The sequence below is a fragment of the Orycteropus afer genome, unplaced genomic scaffold (genome assembly GCF_000298275.1).
Source record: "Orycteropus afer afer isolate SDZICR_OR568_19922 unplaced genomic scaffold, OryAfe1.0 scaffold00002, whole genome shotgun sequence".
Lineage (NCBI taxonomy): Eukaryota > Metazoa > Chordata > Mammalia > Tubulidentata > Orycteropodidae > Orycteropus > Orycteropus afer.
In genome coordinates this window covers 12,235,929-12,250,576 of record NW_006921589.1, presented here as the reverse complement: position 1 = coordinate 12,250,576, position 14,648 = coordinate 12,235,929, and the positions used below count along the sequence as shown (strand labels likewise).

The 14,648-nt window shown below is 49.5% G+C and overlaps 1 protein-coding gene across 1 annotated transcript in view; it reads right to left on the bottom strand.

Annotated features, from left to right (window-relative positions):
* The window catches only part of TNS1 (tensin 1), a 270,893-nt gene that overhangs the window by 76,443 nt on the left and 179,802 nt on the right, over positions 1-14,648 (bottom strand). The window lies entirely within an intron of this gene.

Below are 14,648 nucleotides of genomic sequence, written 5' to 3'. Positions count from 1 at the left end.
ACATAAAACCAGTGGCTGTGGAGTCAACTCCAAGCCACGGCGACCCCCCGGGTGTCAGAGTAAAACGGTGCTCCAGGGGGTTTTCAATGGCTGCTTTTTCATAAGCAGATCACGAGGCCCTTCTTCAGAGGTGCCTCTGAGTAGACTCAAACCTCCAACCTGTCGGTTAACAGCTGAACATGTCAACTACTTGCACTACACAGAGGCTCCATCTCACATACAGAAGGTGTGTAAGAAAGGGGTTGAGGGTAGATTTCCCTCCCAGTCCTTAACCAAATCACTGAGAGGGCATGTCATTAATATAGCCCTTATGGGGGCCAATGTGGCATATCAAAATTATACATTAATGTACTCTTCAACCCACCAAGTCCACTTCTAGAAAGAGATGTGTCCTACCAATAGCCCCGCATGAGTAAAAACGGCGTATGTACAAGCATTTTCAAAAACAGCAAAAGACTGGAAACAACCTAAATATCCATGTTGCTTACAGTTAGATAAAACAGTAGTTCAATAAAACACAGTGCATATGTACAGTGGAATATTAAATAAATGGAGAAAAATAAAACCCAAGAAGATTCTTTATATGTTTCTATGGAAAGACTGCTATGATAACTCGATAGATGAAAAAGCTCAAGGTAAAAGCCAAATCCTTACAACGGGCTACCAGACTTTAAGTGATCCGGTCCCCATTACCGCTGTCCCTGTCTCCTATTACAGCCTCCACTGCAGCCATACTGGCCTTCTTGCCGCTTCACAGACTCTCAGGGAGCCTCCTGCCTCAGGCTGTGTACTTGCTACTTCCTTTCCCTAGAATGTTCTTCTCCCAGATATTTGAATTAACTCCCTCACTTTCTTCAATTATTTGCTCAAGTATCACCCATCTCACTGAGGCCTACACCAGCCACCTTTTTAAAAATTTCAACTCACCACTTAAGGCCCCCACTGCCATCACCTTTACTTGGCTCTATTTTTCTCCCGGTATTTATCACCTCCTAACAGGGAGCTCTGGTAACATAGTGCCTAAGGCATTTGACTGCTAACCAGAAGCCACCACCATCAGCCACTCCTCGGAAGGAAGGTTGGGCAATCTATTTCTGTAGAGATACAGCCTAGGAAACCCAAGGAGGGGTCGCTATGAGTCGGGGCTGACTCAACAGCACATAACAACAACATGAGCTCTGGTGGCATAGTGCCTAAGGCATTTGACTGCTAACCAGAAGACTGGAGGTTCAAACCCACCAGCCACTCCTCGGAAGGAAGCCTGGGCAATCTACTTCCATAGATATACTGCCTCAGCAACCCAAGGAGGGGTTGCTACGAGTCAGGTCCAACTTGACAGCAGTGAGTTTGGTTTTTGGTTTTTGGAACACAAGCTCTCATTTATTTATATTGTTCTTTTTTTTTATTGCCTATCTTCTTCCATGAAGGAGCCCCTTGGTGACATAGTTAGTGCTCAGCTACGAACTAAACAGTTGGCAGTTTGAACCTACCCATAGGTTCCATGGGAGAGAGACTTGGCATTCTGCTTTGGTAAAGATTACAGCCAAGAAAACCCTATGGCAGTTTTACTCTGCAGCCCATGGGGTCACCATGAGTTGAAATCAACCCAACAGCACTTAACAACATCTTCCTTTACTAGAATGGACTCACCACAAGGGCAGGGATCTTTGCTTTGTTCACTGTTACATCCTCAGCACCCACACTAGTGACTGACACTAAATAGCTATTTGTTGAATGAATGAGCAAATGTTACCGAGGACGGCCCACACGGTGAAGAACACAGATGGCTTGCTATTTTTTATTTCTTCTTCAACAGAGCAGACTCAAGGTTATGCCTCTCATCACATCATTCTCACTCTCCTGAATGCTGATATGCTGTTTTTCAAATGAAAGAGAAAGAAGCACCTGAACAGCTGCTTCAGGTGTCATCATAATCCACAGCCTGTCTATCACTAGTGATGGACGCCAAGGAGGGAGAACCCATGGAGGTTAGGACCAAACAGGATCCTAGAAGCTAAGCCTGGCTCTGCCTCTTAACATTGTATGACCTTGCTAAATCTCTCAACCTCTGAGCAGAGCAAGTGGGTCACATGTGCAATGAAGGTGACATGGGGATGATGACAAGGAAAAGGTTCACACACACACAACTGCTCATGTGGCAGAAAGAACACTAGACTGGAAGCCATTGGTTCTACTTCAAAGTCCAACTCTACAAGTGGCATGGTTGAAAGGTGAATTGACTTACACTCTATAGAGTGCCCCCTAGGTCAGGCAGTAGTATTAGTAACAGCTAACACTTATTGGAACCTATTATGTATCAGGCACTGAGCTAAGCACCCATGGATTTTTTTCTTTTAATCCTCAACGTTACAAGATAAATTCTGTCCTGGCCCCACTTTACAGGTGCAGGCACTGAGGCCTGGAGAGACTAAGTGATTTCCCCAAGGTAAGAAGGCAGGAGGCAGAGTTGGGGCTTCAACCCAGGCAGCCCGAGTCCTGACCCCACACTCTCAACCCTATGGTGTCTCTACTATCTCTCAAGGACATGGACTTAGAACCTTCTCAGGTCACTCTAAGACAATGTCTGTCTTAACTGTAGTGGAGGCAAACTCTTCCTGAGTCTGTGTGAGCTCAGTGACCATGTCAGGATTTTGGAAGGGCTCTTACCAGGGAGAAGAAGATAGAGGAGAAAAGAAAAGATTTATAGGAGATGAATCACTCACAAGCAGCTGGGAAAAGATATCGTGAAAGGGGAAAGGACCAACCATGCCCCAGATCCAGGTCCAGTAAATAGCTCAGAACATCCATCTGACAGAAAGTCGGGGCTCAGACTGTGAGCAACGAAGCATGGAGCTCTGTCACAGGAAGAGAAGGGCAAGATGCAGACAGGCTGTAGCAGGGGATGCTGCCTCTCAAAGGCTGATGGAGAGATCGGCCCAAAAGCCAGGCCAGGACAATTCGCGAAGGAACCAAACTTGGCCCAAGAGCTAATCAGCCTCAGTCAGCGCCTTCAAGCAAGCTCCAGACGCACTGCCCTAGATAAGGGAAAGAGGGTGAGGGCTCAGTCTCCAAGGGCAGCAAGACCCCCAGCACCACCCAGGGCCTGAATAAGACAGCTGCAAGTCTAGCAAATAATGATCTTGTATGAGAAAGAGCATCTTCCCCACTAGGGCTAGATGCTGTCTGGGCTAAAGGAAGAGACTAGAGGGCCGGCAGCCAGAGAGAAGAAAGCTCATGCTGGGGGTCACCCCCACCTGAGCCAGAGGCAGCGTCAACCTGTCCGGCCTCAGGCTGGGCGTCTGAGTGGCATAGTGGAGTTTCCACTACCTAGACACAGCAGGCAGGACTGAGGTAAAGAAAAGCCGCTAGTCCAGCATCTGAGCGGAACACCAGAGTTGGCCAAGTCTGTCAGGACCGGAAATCTGGGCTCTGCAGACTCATCCACCACGGGGTTCTGTGTGTGCTTCCTTTTCTCTTAGTCCCCTGGTAAAGGCTGCTTTTGAAAAACTGATAACAAAACAAAATGGAAAATCCCAGCCTCTTCTGAGGAAGAAGAGGTCCCTGCACCCTTTCACCAGCCGAGAGGGATGGAGCTCCAGGCTCCACGAGGGCTGAGGTGGCCAGCTCGGCTCAACTCCTGGAGCAGTGACCAGGCAGAGGGAGCCCAAGCAAACACTAGTCCCCTCCCTAGGCCCCGCCCCAGAAAGGCTCTCATCTCAGGGTCCTTCTGTATGTGGTTCCCTCAGCCATCCCTTCACCCTGACCGTGTTCACCTTCCCCAACCCCCAACTCCAACATTCCACTAAAGTCCCATCCATCCGGCTGTGTGAGGGAGGCCAGCAAGACGTGACTGCTGTTCTCTCCTCCAACGTTCTAGACTTTGAGCAATGTTCTTACACCACTTTCATAGGTCAAAAACAATTCTGTTGCCAGTGCCGTCTCAGCCCCAGTTCAACTGCACCTCCTCTGGAAAGGCATCACCCGGAAGCTTCTCCTCCCTTCTGAGAAGCCAGGGCACTTGGTTAACGTCTTTCTCCCCAGACCCTTTCACATTCGGCCATGGGTTAGAATGGCGGGTCCCCTCCTCCCTCATTGCCCCCAGGCAACTCAAGGGCATGACTTTCTACATGCCCAAGGCCAGCATGGTGCACGCCATACAGCAGGTGCTCAATACCCAGTTGGGGAAAGAAGAGAGGAAGGAAAAGAGAGAAAAGAGAAGACCAGAGAGAGAGGAAGAAAAGGAAAGAGGGTATACTGAGCAAAAGCCAGCTTTGTTGCTATCGTTAGCTGCACTGAGTTGGCCTCCACATCATGGCAAGCCCAGGCAAAATGGAATGAAACGCTGCCAGTCCTGCGCCCTCCCCGTGATTGGCTGTAGGTGGGATCAGAATTTTCACTGGCTGATTTTTGGAAGCAGATCGCCAGGCCTTTCTTCCTAGTCTTTGGAAGCTCCACTGAAACCTGTTCGCTACCATAGCAACACACAAGCCTCCACTGACAGGTGGTAGCTGCCCAGGAGGAGTCATGGTCTGGAATCAAACTGGAGTCTCCTGCTGGAAGGTGAGAATTCTAACACTGAACCATCCATGTCCCCATGAAAAGCAGGTTTAAAAGCAGGGAGTGTTAAAGGGGGAGGGGGGAAGAAAGCTTCAATTTATTTTCTTGGATATGGTTAGAATCTGTATCTTGGGGTCCTGATGGTCTAGCTAACTTGCACTTGCCGACAGATCTGGCAGGAGAGGAAAAAGGCAGGGGCAGAGCGCACACTCCCGCCTGCCCTTGCCTGGGGCGTGATATCTGAGCTCCAGGAGGGCAGCCTCTGCTGCTCTGGCTGCTGGCCAAGTGCTGGATCTGCTCGGACTGCGGCTCCAGCCCTTCTAACCTCCACCTGATGGCAGAGATTAGCAAGCACCAAAGGCACATTCACTCAGGAGGGTGTTGGTTTACTGACTGCTCCATGGGCAGAGACTACTCCCGGAGCCTGCCAGCCACCTCGCGGAGCAGGCCAGGTAAGGGTCCAGGGGCATCAAGACAAACCCAGCCCACCAGATGAGGAACAGCGCTAAGCAGGTGGCCAGCTGATGCTGGGTCAATGATATCTTCGTTATCCACACGGTCAGCCCGACCTTGCACTTTAATTCTCAGTATTCTGATTGTTCAGTCAGGAGAGGGCTCTCACTTAGGGAGCAGAGGAAGGGGTGGGGGGAAGGGGGAATAGAAGGTACCCAGAATTCTACTCAAGAAACCCTATCACCCATGCCTCTGTCCCTATCAAGAATGTCCCACATTGAGATCTGCCTCCCTTGTTTCTCAACATCTCTGCCCAAGGGGATAAGGAGCCAACCTCCCTGTCACAGGTGATTCACCCTCTCCCAGCCAGGAAGTTCTACCAGGTGACTAAGGCAAAGCCTTTCTGCTGCAGTCTAAGCTTTTGTCTTATATCATATGGTAGACAAAACAGGAGCAGAAGCTTTCAGCAGCAACTTCAAATTTCTCTCTTCCCTGTGCTCCCCTCACCCACCTTGACACACAGACCAGAAGGGCTGCCCTCTCTCATAGGATGTCCCTACAAGCATCACTTTGATGCTAAATCCTAGGCTCCTGGCCCTCTTATTCAGAAAGATGCCCCCTGCAACCCTCTGCTCAGATACAAAGGGCAGAGGTATCACTACGGGGCCCTGGAACTTCTCCCTGAATTACTTGAGACCACTTGTAATCTTGCCTTCTCCTTTCTTGCTAGTTCCTCCCACATCTTACCCAAAAGTACCGAAGGTACAAATGTCAAACCCTGAGAAAACTCTCAAGGGCAAATCTTTATGCGAATACACATGTGTTCTCTCCCATCCTCCCACCTCACCCAGAGTGAGCACAGGAACTCTGGTGCCCTCTGCCTAACGCTCTCACTCCCAACCCGAAAGGAGCCACCTTCTCCTTGCCCTCACCATCCTGTCTGGGAAGGGGAAGATGAAGGGAGACAGGGCAGCACAGGTGGCCAGCGTAGCTGGGAGGCAGAACTCATGGACATGTTTGCTGCTCAGCCTTCCAGGCATCTTTAAACTTGCCTCTCTCTCTGTGGTATGGGGCAGGCTTTCCAGGCTACTCTGGGCACCAGTTCTAAATCTGGAAAGAGATCAGAACCAACAGCCTACCACATTTCAGGCTATCGATGAGTAATCTTCTAGATCAGATCATAAAATGATAGCTGGTGGTATAGAGCTCCACCTCTGGTTCCAAACCCTCCCTCATGTTAGAATCTTGCCCATTGTTTCACCTTAGACACAGTCCTCAACCTCTCTGTTACTTGCTTCAGTTTCTCATCTGGAAAATGGGAACATTAGTGTATGCAGATGTTACCAGGGAATATTTGGGTCTCAGTTTTGAAGGAGGCCCAGGAAAATGGAAGTCATGTCCCAAAAGAAAGGTAGAAGACCACCATGCTGGGATAAAAGAGAACTGGCATTAAGAAAGTGAGAAGAAAACTCACTGGATTGGAAAACATAAGTACAAATCATACATCTGATAAAGAACTTGTTTCCAGAGTATATAAATAACTCTTACAACTCAATAATAAAAAGATAAATAAGCCAATTTTTTAAATGGGCAAAGGATTTGAATAGACATTTCTCTAAAGAAGACACAAGTGGCCAATTAGTGCCTGAAATTATGTTCAACAGCATTATTTATTAGGGAAATGCAAATAAAAATCACAATGCAATGTGAGTCACACACAGGATGGCTACCATCAAAGAGGTGAACAATAACAAATGTTGGCCAGGGTGTGGAGAAATCAAACCCTCATACATTGCTGGTGGAGAGGTAAAGTGGTGCAGCCATTTTGGAAAATGTTCAGCAGCGCCTCAAAATGTTAAACACAGAATTACCCAGCAATTCCACTCCTGAGTATATACCCAAGAGAAATGAAAACATAAGCCCACACAAAAACTTATACATGGATGTTCACAGCAGCATTATTTCTAACAGCCAAAAGATGGAAACAACCCAAATGTTCATCAACTGATGAATCAACTGATAAACACCTATCATAGGTTTTCAGGACAAACAAAAGTAGTAGGGCTACTACCTATTCAATTATATAAAGGAATGAAATGCTGATCCATGCTATTGCACGGATGGATCTCAAAAACGTTATGCTAGGGAAAGAATTCAGAAACAATAGATCATATACGGTATGATTCTATTTATATGAAATGTTCAGAACAGACAAATAGAGAGAAAGTAGGTTGCCTAGGACTAGGTGTTTCAAAGTGTTAAAGAGCAAAGATGTCACTTTGAAGACTAAGGTGTGCCTAACCCAAGCCATGGTATTTTCAATCACCTCACATGCATGTGAGAGCTGGACAATGAATAAGGAAGACCACCACTGAATTGTGGTGTTGGTGAAGAATACTGAAAATATTGTGGACTGCCAATAGAACAAAATCTGTCCTAGAAGTGCAGCCAGAATGCTCCTTAGGAGTGAGAATGGCCAGACTTCCTCTCATCTACTTTGGTCACGCTGTCAGAAGGGACCAGTTCCTGAAGAAGGATATCTTGCTTAGTTAAGTGGAGGGTCAGTGAAATGGGGGAAGACCCTCAACAAGATGGACTGACACAGTGGCTGTAATGATGGGCTCAAGCACTGGCAAGGACTGTGAGGGTGGGTGGCACAGGACCACGCAGTGTTTTGTTCTATTGTACATGGGGTTCATACGTTGGAATTGACTCAACAGCACCAATAACAAAGGCTGGATGGGGATGGAGATGGGGATGGGGATGGGCAGAGGAACGGGGAGGACGCAATTTCTTTGGGGGCGGTAATGAAAATGTTTTAAAATTAGATTATGGAGATGGCTGCACAGTTCTATGCATACACTAATGAACCCTGGTAGCACAGTGTTAAAGCACTCGACTGCAAACTGAAAGGACAGTAGTTTGAACCCACCAGGAACTCCACAGAAGAAAGATGAGGCAGTCTGTTTCTGTGAAGATTTCAGCCTTGGAAACTTTATGGGCAGTTCTACTCTGTCCTACAAAATCACTATGAATTGTATACTTTAAACACTTGATATTATGTAAATCATATCAATAAAGCTGTTCATTGAAAAAGAAAGGAGAGAGAAATGCCTGAAAAGTAATTTTGTGGCTGGCTCTAAACGGTACCCTTCCCCACTCCCTTTCCTACCCTCAAACATGTATCAAGGGTATGAAAAGATCAGAAAGCAGGATATTGTAAGAGGAATTTTGGAGACAGTGTTGTTTTGCTGTGAGTCCCACCTTGCTAAGAGCTTTGCCTTCACCTCAGAGCATCTGCCCAGAGAGCTTGAGAGTCCCTTGGGGCATGGAGAATATGAGAGACCAGGGCCTGGCTCAGGCCTGAAAAGTCTGGAGGGTACAAGGCAGGCTGCTGGTTGCTCAGCCCAGAAAGGGAGAGAGAGGCCGCACTGGACAACCTCAATTCCTACCTTTGCTGAGGCAAAGACTGCCCAAGTGTCTCCCACGGGCCATGGCAAGAGAGAGATCCTATCCAAGAGGGTCACCTGGATGTCAGCAAGAGGAGGTTGGAGGCAGGAAGGGAGGCCTGGACTGAGGATGGAGTTATGAGCCTTCAAACAGAATGGCATCAACCCACTTGACAAGAACAGTGGGTGAGAGACATCTTGGTGATGGTGGAGAACTGGTGGATCACCCACAAAATGGTACAGGTGAGAAACAGTCACGATTTGAAGTCTTCCGAATCATCACTGGCAAAGAGCTCAAGGGGTCACATCAACCACTCAGAGCATATCCATACAGAGGCCCACCTTAGTTTCTCCGATATCACAAAAAGAAGCCATGATACAACTCAAAGAAATGGAAAGAATCACTGCCTACTCCTACCCCCTCATTTGACAGAGGATAAAGGAGACCTAGCTAGTACAAAGAGTTAACACAGTCAGCTGCTAAATGAAGGGTTGGTGGTTCGAGTCCTTCCAGAGGTACCTTGGGAGAAAAGTTTGGCAATCTATTCCAGAAAGTCGGTCACTGGAAACCCTGTGGAGCACAGTTCTACTCTGACACACAGGGAGTTGCCAGGAGTTGGAATCAACTTGACGGCAAGTGGTTTCAAAGAAGACCTAAAGAAAAGATGTCACCAAAGACAACCCAAACCCCAATCTCCGTCTGTTTCTCTCTTTAGGTCTCTCATTCTGGTTCTCTCTTTCTTACTCTCTGCCTCTTTGCTATGCCTTTCTCCTTCCCTCTTTCTTCTCTCTCCAAAATCCAGAGTTTCTTGGTCGAGGCCAGCTCATGACAAGTCTCACAGGCTGGGGATTCCTATTCCAGGCAGGGAGGCCCTTCCCCAGCTCTGACAACAGAAGCTGAGGAGGGGGCGGGTGCCTGACAGAGCTGAAAGCTCTCACGGAGTGAGGGCACTGCCTCTCCTCATAGAGCCTGAGGGCTGAGAAGCTTGGGCACAAAATCAAGCCTCCTTGTCACCATGGACACAATGGAAGAGCTAATAGACATTAAGTAGGTGGGGTGGACATCCAGCCCCTTTCGCCATCTTTAGTCAGGCCAATCCCTGGTCATTTTCTCCCCTCATCCTTTCTTTTGGCCTCAGCAATCGGCTTTCCTGCCCCTCCTTTACCTAGCACCAGCTTCTGCTCCCCAATCCTCTCCTCTAAGGCATGCTAAGTGCTAAACAGCCCAAGGAGGTCAAGGAGGGGAGAGAGTGGATCGCATGAGGCAACTTAGGCCCAGTCAGCTTCTGGGCTCACCCGAGGTGGGAGGCAGCTCCCAGCCTTGGTCTCAGGGCTTGCTTCCGAGAAGGCTTGTCCTGGAACACTCTGGAGGAATTTGGAGCCTCCTCTATGCAGCATAGGCAAAATCACAGCGCTGCTCCCACCCATGGAGAGCTGGGATCTGAGCACAGGGCTTCAGAACTTGGGCCAAATCATTAATGGCACTTCTGGAGGCTGTGAAACATGGTGTCAGCCAGAGCGCTGAGCTGGCAGGCTCCAGACCCAATGGAGAGTCAGAAAGCTGCCAGGAGAAGGCCAGTGAGGCACAGACCTCTCCCCACAACCCACCCCTGGACCTTCAATTCCCCCCCACCAGGACCAAAGGCCAATGGCATGTGATGGCAGGCACCCCTCCGCTCCCTGGCCAGCTGTCCCAGGCCCTTGGACCTTGTCTAGTCAGGAAGCTCTTGATAGTGAGCTTCCATTCTGTTCTTCATCTTTCATCTTTTCCCACGCCTTCTGACCTAAATGCAAATGAGCTACAGTGGTCCTCAAGCACCCATCACTACCACAGCCTCGGTTCATTGTGCAGAGGCACAATGGTCCCTCTTCCCTCTTTTCCAAGGCTCTACCTCCTGGATCCATCCAATAGTGAAATGGGTTGTCTCGTGTGGTCAAGCTGTCCCCAGGGCAGTTCCCTGCCATCCTAAGAGCTGGAAGAGGAGTTGACAGCCCTCCAAAATAAAAGGCCACCTGAATTAAGGGGTGTGTGAGGGGTTGAATGAGCTGAACACCAAGAAAGGTGGGAAGGTATGTGGAGTCAGACACACTGGATTCATGCACCAATTCCAACACTATGGCATGACGGCATGACTCTGAGAGATTGTTAACCTCTCCACACTTCAGTTTCTTCATCCACTAAACGGGGTTGGTCCAGCGTGAGCTTAGCTAACTCGAAGCAGCCCTTAGACATGGGGTTTCCTTCCCCTTTGCAAGTCCTTGCCCATCTTGGGCTTCAGTTTTCTCATCGTGAAGGAGGACAGCTTAGGCAGGCTTTATGATTGGCTGACTAACCTCAGGGAATACCTGGGTGATGCAAACACCTGGCATGCTCAGCTGCTAACCAAAAGGTTGGAAGTCCGAGACCCCCCCACAGGTGCCTCAGAAGAAAGACCCGGCAATCTGCTTCCAGAATCAGGCACCAGCTGTGATCTTCCCAAGATGGGGACACTGGGGTACAGAGAGGTTGAGTAACCTTCCCAGGGTTGCCAAGCTAGTGAAGAGTCAGAAAAGCTCACCCCCTGTCCTGCCTGTCTGGATAAGGGGGGGATCAGATGAGGTGGTACATGGAGTGTGGGACCCCAGGAGACCCCTGGGCTTATCTGGTGGCAGGTATTCAGAGGACTTCATTCCAGGTAACAGCACAAACTCATCCCCCTTCCCAACCCTGCCCTGCATGGGAGGGGTGGGGCTGCTCGTTCAGGAATGTATCTGGTGGGAGGCCACTGCTCAAAATAATGGAGGGGTAGTGTGTCCGAGGCAGAAGCTGAGCATTTCTGGACGTGGCCCATTTCTTCTGTTTCAGGCCAAGCCAGTTCCTCTGGAGGCCACTTGGTACCCGAAGATGGGCAGGAGGCACTGAGCCTGGCACTCAGAATAGATACCATCTTTGACCTGGATGGGGCTGCGCTGTGAGCATTTAATGGCTGTGAGCATTAAATGAGCTTCATCTCTTCACTGAATTCTTGACACTGTGGCTGGTGCCTAAGGTCAAAGGACCTGTTCCCTTGGCCATGCTGAAGACCCCCAAGATACTGACTAGTCACCAATGATGTCACAGACTCATGGGGAAACACAACAGCTCCCCTGCCCCTGCCAGCTCCCGTTCCTCACAAGGCACTCCGAAAGATTTGTTGACTGCATCTCCATTTTACAGCAGAGAAAACTGAGGCTCCAAGAGGATAGCATCTTGCCCAAGGACGGCCATCAAGGGCTGAGATGTGAATCCAGGTAGTTTGGCTCCAATGAGCCTTGGTACAGCAAGGGTTAAGCACGCAGCTGCTAACCCAAAAGGTCATGCTTTGAACCCACCAGCTGTTCCATGGGAGTAAAGACATGGCAGTCTGCTCCCATGAAGATGACTAGGGAACCCTATAGGGCAATTCTACTCTGTCTGTAGGGTCACCGTGAGCCAGAATCAACTCTACAGTATATAACAACAATTTGGCTCCAGAGGCCACATTCTTAACCACTGTGCAAACTGCCTCTCAAAAAACTGCTACAAAACTCCAATTAAAATAGGTACTCAATTTTGGTTTACTCAGTTTAAGACTAAGACACAGAAAGGCTAAAGAATTTGTCCAAGGGAGGATCTGAGATTTGAACCCAGGCAGGACGGCTCTAAAACAAACCTCCATAACTGCACTACAGAGCTTTGTGGTCACTCTGCGTTCCTGCTCCAGGGCCTCTGCACAGAGCGAAGCATCTTGGGTACCATCCACTCCAGGGAATGCCCAAGCCCCCTCCAGCTCCAGCTTGAGCCATCTCCTGAGCACCCTGGTCTTGAGGGTGAGTTGACCAGCTGCCCTTACCCTAGCCCGTCCAAGGGGAACTAGAGAGACAGATGAAAGCATCTGAACTCCTTCTCTCAATCAAAGAATAAACCAGAGGAAAATGTTTTTGCCTCTGATCTTCAGAATCTAGACCCTTCCAGAAATACCCCAACTAGGAAGAGAAGCAGATTTAGGGTAACTGTCACTGCTCCTGCTCTACCCACCATGGCCTCCTGCTCCACAGCTGGTGCCCACAGGACACTCATGGCTGGGGGGTGGGGGGCAGAAGTGCGGTCTCACCCGGTAACTGCCCAGCTGCAGAGCTCCCGGGCCCAGGCCCAGCCCAGTTAGGCCAGGCCAGGCGAGCAGACAGCAGAGGCAGCAGCTGCTTCCCTGCCTCCCTTCCCATCTTCCAGGCACAGGGCCAACCTCTCAGTCACTACACAGCAGCCCCTCTGTCCCTGCAGGACGAGCTGACCTTTAACTGGCCAAAAGGTCCTTGCGACTCCATCCCCTGCCTGGGGGAGCAGATCAGAGCAGAGAGAAGTGGACGGGGTGAGGCAGCGCACCCAGGTTCTGCCCGTGTCCAGCCCCTTCCTCTCTTGCTCATTCCACTGTTCTCCTTCCTCCCCTCACAGCTGACTCCACCCCAAGCCCTGTCGGTCCCACATCCACCTCCTCTGTCCCCTTAATTATTTTACCTTTTATCTGCCTGGCATTTTGTACTTTACTAAATGTTTTTATGCTTATCATCACCCTGAATCTGCACCAGGGAGAGATGGGGAGAATTGAAAATTCCTTCAAATTGCCAAATGTTCTTGTTAAAAATGCAAACACCCCAGGACGATGAACAATTGGGCTGCCAGCCACTGGTACCTCAGAAGGAGTCATTTCATCAGCCGCTTTCTCCTCAGCCACTCAGCACAAGAGGACGGGGTGGGGGAGGAAGAGGACTGCATCCAGAAGGCAGCCTCTCCAGGTAGGGAGGGCCTGGTGGGGCGGCTCAGGCCATCTGAGGGCACTGGGTTCCTGGGGAGGAAAAGGCTCCCCAGGAAGTAGGGGAGGAGGCCCAAGGGGTAGGTAAGAAGATAAGCCATCAGCTCTGCAAGGCTGCATGTAAATCTCTCCCCTCATCAGGTCTATAAATGCTAGTCTATCCTTCACCTCTATCCTTCACCTCTCTCTGAAATCCACTTCTATTCTCATGTCTCCAATGTCAAGTTCAAAGGGAGCAACTTTACTCAAGGAAAGACCTGAAAGCCTCTCAAGGTGGAGTCAACAGATCCAAAACATAGGAAAGGGAGGCAGGAGGCAAGGTAGTTGAAGAAAGAGAACAGGTTTCTCTCTGGCCCTGCTCTGCCTTATGGCCAAAGGGTCCCCAGGAGGACACAACACCACCCCAGAACTGGCTTCAGCAGGGAGGAGAAGCTCAGAGGCTAGGTTATGATAGCCACCCAACGCAGATGGTAAGAGGGTAAACCAGGCAGTGGGGGTAAACCAGGAGATCCTTCCTTCAGGCATCAGTTACCCCAACTGAAAACGGAAGGATGGACAGGCAGCATCAAGGCCACTCCCAGCTCTAACATTCTGCAGTCTGAGCTCTGGTGGCACAGTGCCTAAGGTATTTGACTGCTAACCAGGAGGCTGACAGTTCAAACCCACCAGCCACTCCTCAGAAGGAATATTGGGCAATCTACTTCCTTAGAGATACCACCTTGGAAACCTAAGGAGGGGTTGCTATGAGTCGGGATCTACTCGACGGCAGTGAGTTTGGTTTTATTTTTATGACCCCATCCAGAAAACAAGCCTGTGTCCAAACCCCAGACAGTGCATCTGAGAACCTTCCAGGGCCCCAGGCATGTCACTTTCAGAGGCCCCATCCCACATCCCAGGACACACATTTAAATGAGCCACATAAACAAACCAAACTCATATATGACTCTCTCAAGAGTTGAGCTGCTGTCAACCGTTTGATAGAATGTTAGGTTTTGTAACTAAATTAAACATGTATTAACTTCAATTCTGCAGCTTTGTTTTCAATTTTGGGAGCCCATCAGTTTGTTTTCAGCACTCACGCATTTCCGTGGACTGTTGAAAGGCTGCAGCTGGGGCCTGCTGTGTCTGCGTTCCTAATGCTCTGACCCCAGCAAATGCAGGCAGCAGGCCTGAAGAAACCCCACTGGGGGTCTAAAAGAAATCTAACAAGTGCTGGGTTGGCAGCGCTGGGGTACCTCTGAGACCAGTAGGATCTTGGAAGCTCCACTCAAGGCCACCTCCTTCGAGGAGCCCTCTGGGCTACACTAGCTCTCAGGAATCTTTCCCCCAACGATCTCAGAGCACCACTGTCTATGGGACTCTTTGGCACCTATGGTGTACT